Source organism: Solea solea, chromosome 3 (genome assembly GCF_958295425.1).
Source record: "Solea solea chromosome 3, fSolSol10.1, whole genome shotgun sequence".
NCBI classification, from domain to species: Eukaryota; Metazoa; Chordata; class Actinopteri; order Pleuronectiformes; family Soleidae; genus Solea; species Solea solea.
Window position 1 is genome coordinate 14,763,606 of NC_081136.1, and position 18,607 is coordinate 14,782,212.

At 39.6% G+C, this 18,607-nt stretch overlaps 1 long non-coding RNA gene across 1 annotated transcript in view; it reads right to left on the reverse strand.

Moving 5' to 3' along the window:
* The window catches only part of LOC131456817 (uncharacterized), a 127,876-nt gene that overhangs the window by 48,250 nt on the left and 61,019 nt on the right, over positions 1 to 18,607 (reverse strand). Inside the window, exon 2 of the long non-coding RNA XR_009239939.1 lies at positions 11,828 to 11,980. This is a non-coding gene — a long non-coding RNA (uncharacterized LOC131456817). The remainder of the gene's footprint in view (positions 1 to 11,827; positions 11,981 to 18,607) is intronic.

Below are 18,607 nucleotides of genomic sequence, written 5' to 3' on the forward strand. Positions count from 1 at the left end.
ATCTACACTTGATCTAAGCTCTGTACAAACAGAACAGAGACTTTTTATGTCATTCATACAAGAGCAGTTAAGATGTTCTTTTGAGATTCTTAACTCTTCTATACAGAGTGCCTTGCACCTTCCCTAGGATTTTCGTCATTTGTCACATCCTTGTGTTAATATTTTCTCAGAGGAATAAAACAAACTCGAATGGCCTTTTCAGTGCCATTCACATATGTTTACAGAGCCAAACCAGATAAAAGCACTGCTTCACGTCTGACACGAGAAAAAGAAAGAGCTTATTTTCAGTCTTGCCTAATTTACCAAATATTTTCTTCTCACTAGTTTACTTGAATAAATGAAATGTTAAAAAACAAACATAGAAACTATCAAAGTTCACAGAAAGCTGAGGTGACATCTATAAATGTCTTTTTTTTCTGTCTAGTGCTGAAAAACTGGAGAAACTGCAGCCACAGCTTGGGTTTGAAAAGAAAAATGACTTAAGGGATTAATAAATGATCAAAAAAACGTGCCAATTAACTTTCTGTCAATCAACAGTTTGGATTGTTACAGCTATAAAAAACATGCACGCAGTTTAATACAGCGTCGTCCACTGAGGAGCATGGGAACACATTATATTTGGATAGACAGAGAAATAGCATCAAAAACAGTTGTGTTCATAGCTTCGAATATGCACACAAATCAACACAATTGCACGAACACACACACACTTTGTGGGTGTGTGAGAGACAGCAAATCCAAAAGGATTTCAACTGCTAATCGACTTGGTACCACGCATTACATGCTGGGAGTGAGCGAGGGAGTGGAATGTGTTTGCAAGTGTAAAGAAAAGGCGACCTGCATGTCTGCATTCAAATATCTAAAAAAGACAAGAATAATGTCTTATATTTAGTTGAGCTGTGAACTTACACGAGACTAAAGGTTTCCTTGGAAATCCTTCTTTCCGGACGTGGCGAGATGATTAATTCATGTTTGGTATTTAGATATTTGCTGGTAAAAACAAAAACAACAAAACACTCGCTCATGAGACGCTGGTTACTCCCTGAACCTCCCACAATACAAAAATGGATAAATATAGTAAATGATATTTATGTTATGTCCCCACAAGAAAACAGTATTTATCAAGTTATGGACTAAGTGGGTCAAATATGTAAAGCCTTTGTGGCCAGATTTTGTCGAGGTATCAAATGAATGGCAAATGCGATGCCTTGTCCTCCTGCTATTTTATTTCATTAACCTCTACTGGACATACTTAAAATATTGTTTCTTGTTCTAATGGGCACTTTAGCCCTCTCCCAATTTGTGTGAAAAGTTCATAAACTGCCTGCAGCTGCTCATATGTTTTGTATACAAGTTTATGTATTGCAATCAATGCAGTCCAAAATATAAATAACAATAATAATAATAAAGAAATATGTCTTTTGGACCATTTTTTGCGATAACATCTGGGGCAAAACCTTAGATGAAACATCGGAGTGATGACAGTGAGTAGTCTTTTTTTCTGCGTTCTGTGTTTTTTTCTGCCACACAGGGACAGACGGGGGAAACAAACAAGACAATAAGATGACAATTTCCATGATCCCACACTGCTTCCTGACATCATCAAACTAGGTCAAACTGTTGTTATTGTTTTGATTTTGAGACCCCGAGAGGCAGAGATTACTTGACTGTTTAAAATAGTGGCAGCTGCTGGTCTTTGAAATATAGTTATTTATACAAAAATGTGATCATTATGTAAAACTAAAAAAAAGGAAATGCTATAATAGTGTTTTTATTTACAGTGTATAATAAGTACAGACAAAAAAAATAACAACAATTGGCTGATATTTGTCTCTAGAGTACAGCAACCTCGTGCAGAGTTCGCGAGCGAAGTCTCCGCACTGAGACGGAAAAGGCTCTGGTGTCATGTACAGTTTGACAACACAGTCAGTCAAAAAGTGGTTCTGCCTTTCAGACAGTTCCTCCAATCGTCACGCATCAACCCAGCGTCTGTGTCCGCCCACTGCTCCACTGACTCCCAAAGACACCGTCTTGCTCACAGCAGTGGGGAAAAAAAAAGAAGCTATTCTGTGCTGTCTCATAGAGATCGAATGAAGCTGAGCTTCCCCCGTGCTGCTGCGGGAATGTACGAGAAGAAAACTGCGTCAGACGATCTGTGATGAGCGGCCGATTCTGAACGCACTAGTCATGTAGTGGTGATTTGAGTTTGACCATTTTTTTTCAGCAGAGCTTCGCTTGCTGTCTTATCGCAATCGCCTCCAGTTTAAAACAAACTTTTAAATGTCCGTTGTCAGACTGTCAAATGAGTTGCACGCAATGGCGACTAATCCCGTTTGCGCCACATGACTCTGTGTTTCACAGTACAGCAGTGTTGAGATGTCACTCCACACAACATACACAAAGGGATTTGTTTTATGTCAAGACAGACATTGTGCTACTGAAGTGATATCTACAAACAGGTAAAAGTATCATCACCATTATTATTATTACGCTTTAATTATAGTTGACAACGGCATAATGTCATTTTATCAACCATTTCTGCTGCTGTTTGTATAAATGACATTGTAGTACTATCAACATGTCATCGCTGATTCCGAACTGTCCTTTCTAAACTTATAATTGAATACAATTGTTGTAATTGTCTCTCTTTTGTCTCTACCTCACCCCCGTCTTGGCCTTTCTCTCCCCATTTTTCCTTTCACCCCAACTGGTCAGGGTCGATGGCCGACATCTTTGAGTCTGGTTCTGTCAGAGATTTCTTCTTCTGTTAAAAGGGAGTTTTTTCTGTTTGCTAATTGTATGAACTGTTGTTTTTCTCTGCTCTATAATATTGTAAAGGTTTCTGCCTTACTATGTGCAGTGTCTTGACATGATGTATGTTGTGATTTGGCGATTCTACCACTTTAAAAAAAACCCAGTTGTTCAGCAGTTTGATGAGATAAACGATTCTTGTCCCCGCCCGCAGAATAATATCAACAACAATCATTATCAGGTTGCACACTGCAGCTTTAGATTTATATATATTAAAAAAAATAAATAAATACAAATCCCATATGCGTCGTGCGTTGTTAGTCTGCCTGATAACCGCGGCACTACTTGGGCAGGGTGCGTGTCTGACCACATACCAATCAGTTGCCTGGATAATGACCGTAATGACTCGCTCTGATTCTGTGGAATAGAGCATGCAAATTGTCCTTGCCTCATCATAATGAGGGCCCTCTTTAATGACACAATCAAAAAAAAATCCTCCTCTAATTTTCGCACACTGACGCGGGCGCCGCGTGTTGATTGCATGGTGCGGTGCCAGTGTCAACAGCACGTAAATAGATAGGTTGGTGGTTTGTCTCAATTCGCTGAGAAAATACACCCGATACGTATACACCCAGGGATGCGAGACGAAGGCAGAGAGAGCTCATAATCCATATTTTATTCACTAGAGCTTTTTTTTTTTCCCCCCATGCTATTGATTGGTTCTGACAGTGGCTGCAAGGGAAGTTATTGTTTGTGCTCCATTGAGGGCTACTAACTGCTGAGACCCTCCATCACCACCATGCTTATAATGTCAATATCATGATCACTTGATCCTGCATTATCCTCAAGGAAATATTCACAGTGGAACCTGGCGAACGAGAAAGCCCTTTACTCAGCGAAAGCCCCTGTGCCACAGTGTGACAATAAACACACTCATTTTTGTGTTTGCATTTCAAAATGAAATCTATCAATATTGATAACTTCCTACTGGCAGGGAGGAGTCAACAGCTCTAAGTTACTGAAAAGAATTGTGTCTTTGGCAAACTTTTGCATCACAGCTACTTTAGTAGTCCCGTCATTCCAGGACTAATGAATGAATTAACGAATGAAAGAGGATTTGCTCGTCGTGGCCTCTCCATCAGAGGGGGGTTAATTTCGATTCAATATGCTAAACTGCTTGGAAACCAGGACTTTATCCACGGTGAAGCCTTTCCCGCAGCAACAACACTGGTCTGCCCTGCGACCCTTTGGCCCATCCTTAATCCTTCAGTATCCTGTGGTCAATATTTTAAGATTGATTCACCTCTCTAGTCAAATAAACTATTAAATCCATTAGCCAGATGGCTCCGGCTTACTTTACATTTTGATTACGATCAATCACAATCCCCTGCTGCAGATGTGATTCTGAGGTTCCTTCCAACTGTTAAAAGGCTTGACGCTGCAGACTCGAACAAATTGAGTCCGGAAAAGAAACAAGTCAGCTATACTTTCAAAAAAGTTGCAATTTATGGGCTTGGAAATTCTGTGCATTTATGTTTTGTTTTTTTTTTTTTACCCTGTGACCCAAAGCACTGATTATTATCTTGTTGGCAATGTAGGCAGAAAATGAAATCCAGAGTGGGTGTAGTACCATATTTATCATGGATTATTTACAGAAAAACTGTGTGATGATTGCGGATGATGTGTGGGGAGTGGAGACGTGTCATGTGAATCAGTCCGAGCCAGATACAGAGTCTGGCTCTGTCACCGAAACGCAGAGACAAACAACAGGAGAAGCTCCATCTGCAACTTGGAAGACACCAACATTAAATACATACCTCAGTGTAATGTAGTTAACGGAATATCATTTTCTCACCTATTTTCGGCGTTTCAAAAACATGTTCAGCTCATTGTTTAGGTTCTGCCTCCCACAGTTTGTTTAACTGGCTTGTTTCACTCTGAACACTTATCTGTCCGCCACCAAACGGCAATTAGACAAATTAGGGACTGGCTGGGAAACATGTTGGAGAATGTATATGTTCATTTATAGTGATACTGTTTAATGATGTGGTTGGTGAAAGTGAAAGCTGAAATAATGACTTTGAAATGTTGATAATGTTGTCTCAAGTCAGCGCAAAGACTAAACAGCCGTTTGTTCTGTTGCTCTAGACGGGGAGCTTATTATACAGGTTAAAAGGAAAATTAAAGCTTACTTGAAAAAACAACAACAACTTAATAGATTAAATATTGAATTGCAAGGTTTTTCCTACCTTTCTATCCAATCTGATCATTTGGTTTGACTGATCAATATCCAAACACCAGCGAACCTGGCGCTAATGCTCTTTTAAGTGAGGCCTTTTGGAAGAGTACTTGTAATTAAATGTACTGCGTCTTGTTTGGGCCTGAAAAAAAAACACGACAGCAAAAACATGAAATTGTTTTCATATGCACGTTATATAATGATGACCTTGTTTATATTGCTCTTTAAAAAACTGGTTCAAAGTGCGGACAAGGAAGGTAATTAAGATCCACGTATGTATAAAAATACATTTCAAGTGTGAAACAAATAATAATAATAATGTCTGGTGCTGTTGCTGTAAATAACTGATGAAGTGTTTTCATTTTCTCATGTATTAATGGGAGATAATTAAATACATAATATACGGGCGCGTTATGACACGCGCACACTTCCCTCTATTTGTGGGAGCAGCGGTTCGTGCTGTTGTCATGTTGCAAAACGTGAATCACGATGACTAAACTAAAAAGGTACTCATGGTCGACTAAATTAATGAGAGCTGATTGCATGTCAGCGATTGCTTTTAGGGATTCTGCGGGGTAGTGGGACTAATGGTCGGAAGAATCAATACGAAACACTTAAAGGTCCATGTATGCACATCACTGCCGAAATAAGGCACCTCGTGGAGGAGAAGAAAAACAACATGTATTCTTGTTCGGTGACTGTCAATATTAATTATTGTTTTTCTTTTAATTACACTGACTGATCAAAGGCACCAGTGTATTTCTGCCCCTGAACTCAGTTAAGTATGTAAAGTTCTTTCTAGGCTTTTTTTTTTACTGGCTCCTTCTTAATTAGTTGTATACCAAACCAAGTTACCCCCAATAAAACAAAAGAAATGGCTCAGCTTGACTTTGGTCCAAACTTTAGCAGCATTTTAATTGAAAACAAAAAAAAAAAACTGAAGCAGTGGCTCATCAAAAGAAGTGAACTCCAAACAGGAAGTCATTGAAGCATCACAGCTGAACATTTAAGATAATCAAGGGGGAGATATAAACTCTACTGCCTATTTTTTTCTTTTTATTTTATTAGATTTATTTATTGAAGCATTATACTTAAGTATTGTCTTTGTGTGTATGCCATTCTGAGCGCCTCAAAATGTTGCTGAAACGTAGTCCTGAGTTTGAATCATTATAAAACAGCATCAGGGCAGATGTGTCAACCATAATATTAGAGCTGCAACTAACGATTATTTTCATAATCGATTAATCTGTCGATTATTTTCTAGATTAATCGATGAATCGTTTGGTCCATAAAATATCAGAAAAACCATAAAAAATGTTGTGGTGTTCGTCAAACCTGGAAATGATGATGTTCTCAAATGTCTTGTTTTGTCCACAAACCAAAATGATTGACTTTTAATGATTAATTTGTTATCCAGAGCAAAGAAATGAAGAAAATATTCATATTTAAGAAGCTTAAACAATCAGAAATCTTGTTTTAATCATGAAAAAAGCTTCAAACCGATGAATCGATTATCAAAATAGTTGTCGATTAATTTAGTAATCGATTAATAATCGATTAATAATCGATTCATCGATTCATCGTTTCAGCTCTACATAATATTATACATAACTTGTTCAAAACAGGTCATACATTTACATAGTTCTTTAAACAGATAGTTTGAATAAATGCTAGCATTTTCTTCTAGCTATAAACAGTGTGTAACAGTGGCAGTTATACGGCCGCTGGAGAAAGTGAAAACAACAAAACACTGTAATTGAGTCAAAAGCATTTTGTAACTAGAAATAAAAATGTACGCCAACTACATTTAGCACCTTGCTTATTTCCACCAGTCTATCTGCTGCATGTTTGCTTCTTATGTTCCTGCATTTTAATCTTAAGAGTTTTTTCCCCCTCCAAATAGCACCATAATCTCCCCCGAGTCACACACATTGTGTCTGTCACTGGTAAAAATATGGGCGATAGAATTTTTGGTAATCCTTTTGGATTAAAGAGACTTCTCCTAATACCTGGAGATGCAAGTCAACTGCACTTATGAGGTAGTGGATGTAAGCCTGTGTTGCTATGTGAAGAGGAGGGAATGGAGTGACAGCGAGGGAGCGAGGGAGCGAGAGGAGAGGGAGAGAAGGAGCTTTAATGCTGGTGTCCCTTTTAGACATGATTTTAATTCCTCTGCAGAAATATCAGCAATATTTAACTGGAAATGTCACAGAATGTCAAGTCAGAAAATGTCACTGGGGAAGGACTGGAGGATGACCTCAAACCTCCCCTTTAAGATGATATAAATATACCTCTGTGGTATTGTAAAGACAGTTTTTTTTTTTCCCAGGGCATGATTCCCCCCCCCCCCCATTTTAAATGGACTATTCATTTTCATAGCAGCAGAGGGAAGAAAAGGCAGAAGGGAGAGATGAATGAACTCATCAATCGTGGTGGGGTGGGGAAACGGTAACGACTGATGTCTACCCCATCACTTCCACCATCCGTTGGGCAATTGTTGACATGAAGCACCACTACGCTGCTGGCTCCAGCCTCCTATATGCAATTAGTACTGCTGAAGAAGTGCTTATAGTTTCCAAACATTGCACACATATGTACAGGCTGGATAAAGGCAAACAGTAAGTGTTGCCAGTGGGTGGTGTGTCCTGGAATGGTTTTTTTTTTTTACCCCTGCATCATGCACACATGAAATGTGACGTCAGAAACACATAAACACAAACAATCTTTTACTTACTTTTTCCCTCATCCAAATCCAACACAGAGTGAACGATTTGAAGTTGCTAATAAAATGTAAAAAGTATGAAATCAAGAATAGTGAGGGCTGTCGCAAATTGTAAAAAATAAGGTTCACAAAAAGTATTTATGGCACCGGAATTTGTTTTGCTGCCAAAGATGACACAGTTGGGTCAATTGGAGCCAAAAGCGGATAAAAAACATGCACTGCAGAGTAATTTGACTCGGGATTGAACGCGGATTAAACACATTCCCACTGCTAAGAAATGTGTTCAAATTTGGGATTAAACAGATTATTAATGAACAATTTACTGCTTGGTTAGCTGAGATTCTACAAAAGCTCAGAGATGTATTTATCTCAACCTTGTAGAGTGTAAAATAAGCAGATTATTAAAGTGCAGCTGGACTCATTTGCATCCCCTACAGGCAAGAAGGGAAAATTATTTTCAAGCCCCACCCACTGAAGCACTTTCATTTCAGCCATGACAAAGCAAAGAAGTGATGGATGTTCTTGTACCCCTTGACTCAAACCTGGACATGTATTTCTTAGCAAAACACACTGCTGTTCAGTGCAGAGGTGAAGAATTTGTTTTGACATTTGGAGCAATGCAACAGAGGGCTATAAACAGCCTTTGGGCAGGAGGAACCTGCTCCTCAGTATAGGCAGTATTGTGAGGTATCACACTGTACCAAAGAACGGGATACCGGGAAACATAAAGCGACTGTAATCCGAAATCAATAAGGCTGGAGACAGAGAAAATATTACACAGATAGTGAGAGAACAGGAGCCACAGTTCAGCAAAAAGGCAGAGATTTTTTTTCCCCTCAGTCTCTTTCTTTTAAGCTGCACAAGGGAAAATTTTCTAAGGGCAGAAATGATCCACTTATGCCCTATCAAGACATTAGCCAGGAGTGCTGGGTGTCAGATTAGATACGCATTCGCTTTGCTGTATAGTGCATCAGAACATGTCTCTACCATTTCCCTCCCTGTGTCTCCGCTACATCTCCCTTTAGAGATCTACCTCAGTGCTTTTAACATTAAGGAAATTGATATTAACACGATCGAGTCCATTCTCTGCTGGGTTTTATAGTTTCCAATAATGGGCTTAGTGCAGATCATTACCAGTGGAGCCAATCAAATTATAATCTGTCCGGGCAAACACATTCAGCTGACCCTGACATGAACAGCAATAGCTAACGCACGTAAAAGCGCGGAAGCGGCAAGCTAATGTTTTACGGGACCTCACCCATCCTGGAGGATTTTTTTTTTTTTTTTTTTGACAATGAAATGATTTTATTCAGACAGTAACATCAAAGTGATTGGAAACATATTTCACTGGTCATGTAAGGACCTGAAATAAGATCATTCTGAAAGAGATTATGATCCTTACAATGAAACTAAGTTGTTGTTGTTTTTCATTGCCCCAAACAGAAACACTACTATAGAGTGAAAACACAAGCAATTACAGCAGGCAAATACAGTGATGAGCTACTGCTGAAAAAAGTGAATCAACAGAAATCTGGATTGAAATGATGAGAAATATGTGACATTACTGTTACTGTCACAGCTAAAATGTATGTGCAACAGATCACACTTCTAACCCGTTAGAAACACAGGCAATTGTTTTGTTTTTTTCCATAACATGATCCCAAGATTATTCATGAATACTAATATTGTACTTTTTGACTGCAAAATGTATCTTATCCATCAATATGCTAGGTTCCAGCATCTAGATTTCTGTCCATGACATTATTTATAAATAATTATGAGAATTAATTACGACAATTTAGAAACAGTATGTCCAACAGCAAAGATGTAAGACGACTAATTCTTCCTAACTTCATAAAAAAAGTATTAAAACACAGTAGGTTTTGTGTTAAATAAATAAAATGGAATAACGAGGCATCGCTGCTGATTTAGAAAAAAAAACATAAAAATAATTCTTCCTTCCAACAAGAAACCAAAAACAGAATAAACAGAATAACGAAATAAAATATACACGCTTTTTTATACATACCTCAATTTTGATCACCCAGGCTTTTTCCAGGAGAGTTTAAGAATTCAAATAAGCTACATTATCACATCTCTATAGTTACCTTAATCAATATACCTTTAAAAACCAATTTCGCACACCTTATCGAAGAAACACTGATAAGGATAATTAAACAGTTCAGGTCTTGGATTGAAAGCCTCTGTCCCCAATTCAAACGGAAATCAAGTTAAGCGGGACAAAAGATTTTACGCCAGCACAAATTCTAAGTGGTTCACCGAAGGTCAGGCCAGATATGAAGTGACACTCAAAAGATGTGTGTGTGTTTTTTCCCCATCTTGCACTACTGGCTGGTAATTATGTTAAAGGTGCATTATTTCAAGGTCCCAGTCCTTTAAATGTGATAAAGTGTAATCTGCTGTCTGTGGCAGAGAGATGTTTGTCCTTTCCTGGGGTCAGCTTGTTCTGCTGCCTTTGTCTTTCCTCCTGCTGAGCGACAGCGCTCCGAGAACAGAGTCGAAAAAAATACATGACTGAGAATGTGGAGAAATAATATCCCGCACATGAGAAAATTGTTCAATATCTGCGCTTTTAAAAGTGCCTTTGCCCAAAGCATTTGTTATTAAGTTGGTGGTCTGGTGGGAAGCGTGGGATGCGATGCTTTATGTAATCGACAAACAAATATGCTACACGAAGCTCTTTTGATCAAGCTGCTGTTGGCAAAAAAGGTGTGCAGTGGCTGGAGATGTGGACCGAGGTGCGAAGAGTTAAAACAGACATTTACGTGATGTTAAAAAGATTTGACCACTGAGTCAGTCTGACAAAGACTTTTTAAAAAAAATAAATTCTCAATGTTGGACCAAAAGACCCAGATTAAGTAGTTGGGAGTTGAATTAATATACTGCATTTTTGCTTTTTTCGCAAACAATAACAGTTCCCAGCCCCAGACGTTGACCCAGAAATAATAGAAAAAAATATTCAAAAGATAAATATTTTGAATTAAATGGATGATAGAAAGACAGAATGGCACTCAACATAGTACTAATTAGCCACCAGCTAAAATTGGCCCATGACACATGAAGTAAACCAGAAATAGGGATTAGCCAGAACAATAATCTGTAAACCTTTCATATCATATAAATCATGGGTCTCCAACATGTGGCTTGCGAGGTACCAGTAGCCCTCAGTCCCTTTCCAATTAGCTCGCCAAAGGTTTCAATAATTGAACATAAACCTGCTTAGATTTTGTAGGATTATTTGCCAATTCAATCAAACACATGCGCTGCTGTCATCTTGATGAGTGAGTGGTGTAGTGAGGTAATAACACAATGAAAAGTGAACAAGCCATCGTATTGGTGTGTTTGTGAATGCATTGTTTTGTTTCGACAGCATTAATATTTTAATTTAACTCCAGACTGTATTGCAGGAAAGACAAAATGCACATGGAGGTGAATAAGATACTACACACAACCTTGATTCAGACTAAAATCTGAATCAAGGTTGTGTGATAGGGAGCATATCGCCACCTAGAGTCGCGGAGGCAGGCACACTTCATTCAGTAAATTGATTCCCCACGAGTGTTTGTATTCTGGGACAAAGACAGTCGTGCAATTAAATAGGCGAAGTCGAGTTTCAACCACAGCTGGAGAAAAGTATTGACTGATAACTGAGGACAGCACTGCATTTGGCTGTCTCTTTAAAAAAAAAAAGCCACCCACAACCCACAGCCATAACCCATTTGAAACTCTACGGCTCACTGAGATGTTGAGTTTCATTCTTTTAACCTCCAGCAAAAATATACAGCAACGCTTTAAGTTCAAGGGCAAGAGAGGGTTTATATGCTGTGACCCAGCAGGAACTCTCCATTATCTCTGTTTACTGCTTTTAGCTCTGAATAATAATGCGATAAAGCCTGAACATTTTGACCATGTGCTCTGAGATCTCACTTCACCCCAGCCATTGCATTTGAATTTGTGGCCTCATTTATTTGTATGTATTTTCATCAATGAGTCACAACTGTGCCGATTATCTATTTGCCATACCCAATATATTGCCTAATTATTTTTGGCCTCAAAAAGCAGATACTGCATTGCGGCCCAGTCTCTGTCTGTACCTGATTTATCTTCTTGGGGACTGAGAAAAGTCTCGGCTCCGTTGCATCACGTCTTCCAAAGGGGGTTGAAATGCCAGAGATGTTCCTGACCATGTGCACTCCCATCCCAGTTCTCGTTTCCATGAGACCTGGTGTCCCCAGACTCAAGTGCTCCTACATGGGGCCAGAGAAGAGGCATTAACCTTTGAGGATAGGGCCATATATATATATCTATATATATATAGATATATATATAGATAGATAGATATAGTATATATCTGTTTTCACGACGAAGGGAAAATAGGGCATCTGCTTGTATTGATTTTTCCTGTCTGCTCCGAGTCAGTGGCCAAGCTCTGAGTTTCATATATTCTGGCTCCCTCTCAAAACTACTCCGCAGATCTGTTTTTCAATGCCTTGGGGTGTGATTAAGTGTTTTCACTTTTGAGAAATCACAATATGTACTTTGAGTTTCTCTTATACACCAAAACACATTATAGTCGTCCTTCTTTCGGGCCCAATAAAATCAGCCTTTTTCTTCACATTTTTGGTCATTTAAAGTTTTGTGCTGCATTTCCCATTTCACTAAAACCTTGAATGCTGTTATTATCCGCAGCGCTCATTTGAGTGACACAGCAGTAATTTCCTATTTAATGATTGCATTGTCCTCCCTTCTCTTCCCCTCTCTTCATGGACATTAACTTTTATTGTATAATAGCTTGGCTGTGACGCTACACTAAGTTTGCTTTTATGGTTGTTCATAAACACTGACCACAGTTGCACATTAGGGCTGACATTTCCAAAGTGTTAAGTAAAACAAAGTCCTTGAAATTGTCTATGATGGGGGGTGTGAAAGTAAATTCCATGGGAACAGAATGACTGTAATTGTTATGGACAGTGATAAGAGCGCAGACGTTTATAATCATAGCAGTGAGGTGCACGGACTTAAGGTTGCATGCACTGAAAAATGAATCAGCACATTTTCAATATAATAGCTGCAAACAGCCACAAATCCTGACCATGTGAATACGTGTTTAACCAAAAGAACAAAACAAAACTGCAGTTTGACATCAAACAACAGTAACTCCTACTCTCACAATGATGACCAAAGATACAAAGGGAGATGATCAAGATAGGTTCACAAACTCATAAACTCAAATGGCTGATGGAGAGCGTTAGACGAGTGTCGAAAGGTCAGGAATACACTTACAAGTGGACCTTCATAGGAGATTAGATTGATAAAGAAGCTCCAGGTTACCTCTATACTTTTACACACTGTCCTCACACATACAGGAAAAGCTTTAACAGCGACAACTCTTTGCACTTTCTTTTGAACGATGACAAAAAAAAAGAAAAAAGAAAAAAACAGTACAAATGTATGTGCTCTTAATTTAGTCTTTGTTGTCACATTTTTTTCACTAAAACGATCCCACTCAAACGGTTTGTTGGTGCCGCTTTGGTCATGTGCCATCGCTCACATTCCAAAATTTCTGTCCACCTCCAATCTGCAATTCAAATGGAAGAAAATATGCAGAACAGGACAGATGGTGTATCCCAGCCTGCTATTCCCCAGCCCATCAGCAAGCGCTTTCTGTGCCTATTCTTCTGCACCCCCGTTAACAAATACTTTCAAAATATTTACAAATCTCAAGATGTCTCAGATGAACCGACTCGCACATTCATCGAATGAATTCATAATTAGAAGATTGTAATAAACATACTTTTTTTTTTTCATACAGTGTTTTCAGGGCTGTGCTGCGACTGTCACGATCTTTTATAGCTGATGCTGAGCCAATCAATGTCTCCAAGATTTCAAACTGTTAATTTGCATGTCGTGACATAAACACCTGCCATTCACAATCATTCAACACAAAGACAAACCAGACAATGCTTAAAAGCTATACTTATATTATATTATCATATAATATTATATATTGTTACAATAAGTAATGAAATGACATGATGAAGGAAAGCCTCAGGCTCCCTCTGAAAAACGTCTCAAACAGAGCTACTGTTGCCACTGCTCATAGATTTTACTTTCAATCTCTGCCTTCTGCTCACCCAATAGTTTCAGTGTTTAAATAGACATTAAAAATAGACATTGGGACAGTTATGTAAAAGCACACTTACAGAATGTGCATGAACACAATGTAAAACAGAGTGTTTTCAGAAACAGAAACAAAAGCAACCAGCAACCTAGAATTTTTGGAATGTGGATTGCAGTAACCATTGTAAATGCTAAAGGTTGCTGTTGCTGTACAAACTAAGTAACTTTGGTCTGCCAACCTTTGGCTTTCATTGAATTAAAAAAGACAGACAGACAGAAAGAAAGAAACATACAAACAAACAAACATACAAAGAAAAAAAGAAAGAAACAAAGAAAAAAAAGCAGCATATGATCATTTGCATCTCTGCCAACCTGTCAATCAAATCCTCACTGACAAAATAAACCCTGGCAAGCACAGTCATGACGGGTGATTTTGAGTACACATGTTGACATATGTCAGGAACCCATCTCCCCACCTGTCCTTCAGCGACACCACAGGGTGCCATTTTGCTTTTACTCGCTCATGCTGATGAGAGCGGAACATGGTGCTGGTACACTCCCACTTCCCCCAGAAGAGACTTCATGGCAACAGTGAGTCTTCCTTGTCATGACACATTGTCAGAAAGCTGCACAAAGCAGCCATTTGCTCAGGTATCTGCAGTCTAAATTTTAAATACAAGCGAGACATGATCCGTCTAAATTTGGATCAAAATCTCATTAGGCTCGCGGACATGCAGCGGCACAGTGGCAGAGGGTGTGGAAAATGAAATGTCAAGGAGCTACTTTTTATTTTGTGTATTTTCTTCTCCAGTTGCGGCCCATATAGGTTGACATTTGGTGACTTTGATTGCTACAGTGTAACTAAAAGAATCTAAATGGTGTGATTTATGTACAAACATCTTACAAAAGAATATCTTATCTGACTAACATTCCTGGAGTTCACTGGAAGAGGAAGTGTTTGAATGATGGACTGAAAGAATTGCTGATAAGTCTCATTTCCTGGCATCAGGTGAATACATGATGCTCTTTTGTGAATTAAAAGACTGGGTCGAGCAAAGCACATCAACCTGACACCAGGTTTTTCTGACCTATAGGAAGCTTTTCACACCTGCTTTTATATTTTCACAGTGCACCTTAACAGCTCTTGATAAAGGGTGCTATTGTCATGCTGCTAATCCACAGACACACACCATTAAAAAGCACTAGATTCACCAACATCAGCGGGCATTCTGCGGAAATGAAAAGAAATATGTCCATTACTGCGGCGGTGGGAAAAAAAAAGAGCTTAGGTATTATATTCGCTGGGTGTTGTGATTTCCTGTTTTCACCCAGACTTCATACCACAAGCTAATGTAAAACCCATTAAAAGGGAGCCCATAAATACTCTCAAACTCTTGATTAAAAAAAACATGTAAAGTGCAAACATACCCACACCACAATTTATACACACTGCTGCTGCTGCTGCTGCTGCTGAAAGCACTATGGGTAAATTTGCAGGTCTCCCCTCCCTATTCCCACAGATAACGTGGAACTTGGGGGGCCATCTCTGTACATATCATTGCCGCTCTCTGCAGTTCTACACTCATTTGCTTCTTAATGAAGACGACACAGCCAAAGGAGCTGATAAGGCTGTAATGGGCGGCTGCACGGTTATTTCTAAATTTCCAAATTAAGAAGACTATTGGTGCCCAGTGGTGGAGCTTTAGTGGGAAACATTATTATTGTATTATCATAAATATACAACGGCCATTTTTTTTAATGATAACATCTTTGCCATTTTTAATCCAATTAAAATCTTAAAAAAAAAAAAAAATCCGCTCAGAAAAGTTCCATTCACAGAGCTCCGGTTATTTTAAAGTCTAAACTGTTTCTAGGACATCGTCCTATTTTTTGTACACTGAAGCACAGATCCACACTGACAGAAATATTCAATCCACACCTGTGGTGTGATGTGCCTTGTGACACCACTGCTCAACTCATCCCCCCTGGGCCTGCCCGCACGCCGGCCCACTTGCCGCATAACGGGAGAATGCAATTAATGACAGATGGCCTGGCGATGACCACGTCCTTGAGCTGCGAGCCTTATTGGCACCTACCGCTAATTGTATCACATAAAACACAACTAAAAGCATAATAAATCTGGGGGAGAGTGGAATGCTTTATGCAAGCCCTCTTCTCTTTTTCCGAGTGGTAAATTGCTCTGCTCTTGAAATATCTACAACCTTATGACACCCACACTGCATTAGCTTAATTGCCTTTTTCTCTGCCCAGGTTCTTGGGGGAAACAGAACAAGATGGGGGGGGTGAAGCAGTTGCAGTGTAGAAGAAACTGTAGCGATCTTTACACTGATTAACAACAATTGCAGCGGATTAGGTGTCATCGGCTGCTTTCAAGTGATTTGGGGAGAGAGGGCATGAAATCATGATGTGCTGTGGCAAAATTGTTCAGGCTTTATTAATTGCACTTGTTTTCCCCCACACCCCCCACTCATCATAAGCGCAGTATATTTCCGTGGATCTGCTTGACATGCGAAATGTATAATATCACAGACGCAGTGTTTTAATGTCAAGACTCAACAAAACTCCTTTAATGAGGGCGTTCCATTGGCTCACCCAGAAAGTCTGGCGCTTACACGTGTCCACATATAGACAGCTTGTGTCACTGCTGGGTTTTTCCCTCAACACTGAGTGGCACTCCCAACCCCTGCCGCCTAACCTTCCCATCCCACCCTGGGCTCATTATGGGGAGAGTGATGACAATGTCTTGGAGCAGCTGCTGCAGGGACGACTCCGCCAAGAGACGGGAGGCGATCTCAGCACCGTCACAGATGCTCAGGTATACGCGAGCACGTGACACCGCGTGTCACAAATTCCCTTTGACAAATAAGCAAAAACTGAGAGAATAGAGGCCGAACCGCTTGACATGAAGCAGTTAGGAGGATCATTACCTGTCGCATGCAAAGGTTCCTGCACTCCACACATGTGCAATCAATGGCTGATATTGACTCTTACAAGAACAACAGGGCCCAGACACGTGTACACCAGCACATCCAAATCCAATCCTGGATTGATTTGTTTACCTGCAGTTTTATTTAAGACTTTATTTTTGGAATTATCAGATGTTGGGGGTTTTTTTTTGTTCTAAAGCTGCACTGTGACACTTTTAAATAGAAATGATCAAACGTCTGTTGTGTTCAAGCCATTGCCAAATGACTTCACACAACGCTGATTAAGCCTACAGTATCAGCTCTCGCTCCAATGTTTCTCAGTATAGCAGTGTATAAAATGTTGTGTCGCCCAGCAGCCCTGCTTTGCTTCATGCAGGAAGTGTTTCCTTCCATGTCAAGACTGGTGACAGCAGCAACATTGTGCTAGCAAATAAAGACAGATGCAACAGGTTGGCACATGGCTAACAAGTGCCCATGAAAGTGGGATTGTACTGCCAGGAAAACAGACAAATGATCAAAACTGGACATTCAGCCATTTGACAGAATAAAGCCTGGGCAACTGGGTAGTCTCTCCTTTGATGCAGACACGCACATAATGATGCCTATAGTCCATGTGAGTGATGGGGTGTCCTACATTGTAGAGGTGGATTTCAACCACTAGCCCTTGTAGCTCGGTTCTAAGTCACAAATTAGAAATGAGCCTTGGCCTAAATGATGAGATTTGTCAGACTCTGCCGCCCCGGTCTTCTGCCTCATATTTAATTTCCCCCGCTCTCTCTACATCATCTGTGTTTTTCACTGGCTTGTATCTGCAACAGACTGGTCCCCTGCGATAACTTTACCCTTAACCCGACGACCTAGCAAATTAGTCTCCGCGTTCCATTTGATTGTAGATTATGCTGCGACACGTGCATGGTAATAAGATGTCAGACAAAGTAAATGCCCACCATGTAGGGCACAAATCTTATTTGGCCAGTGCCAAAGTCCACAAAGAAAGCTGAGTCTGCAGCGGGGCTGCTTACTCTTGTGGAAAAAAGGGGTTTTTATTAGCATATTTCATTAAATATACCGAACAACCAAGGAGAACCATGAGGATCAAATATTTGGATGCAGGAGATCTTTCAAGGGGAAATGGGAGAAAATGAGTCCAGGTTTTTAAGAGAGTGTGAAACATCATTATCCCTAAAAGGCAATTACCTTTCCCTGTGTGACACACTGAATACAGAAAGGGGAATTATAAAAATGTAATATCAGAAAGTGGACATAGACACATCAAAATCAAGCAAAAATAATATGTTAGGTACATTCTGGATTGGGTTCAGATTAAAGTGAGGCCGTGGCAGTGAAAATGCCAGTGACAATAGTGATTCAAAAGTTCTTTCACATTTATTTGTACATCCCCACTTCCTAAATGGTTAAATCATTTTATTTTTTTAATTAATGATGTGCTGCAGCGCCTTACTCCTCAAACAAAATCACATGGAAAAAAAAGCATTGAACAGGAGATGAAATGTCTACAAGGACTGTAGAGGTGGTTGCTCAGCTGAGTAAGCACAGCTGGACAGTTTGTTTCGCCCCTTTACTGCAGAGGGGTGGCGAACGAGCCAAACTAACCTTTAAAAAAAACACCACGAAAAAAGACAAAGGGTGGAGTAAGACCCACCACTGCTGCGCCTGCACTCAAAAACACACATGCCGTCAAACACACTGTTCCACATGTGCTGCCAAGAAAAAAGGATTTCCACTGAATGCTGGAATAAAGGAGAGACCATGAGCGAGAAGAGAAGAGGGTGAAAAAAAAATCAC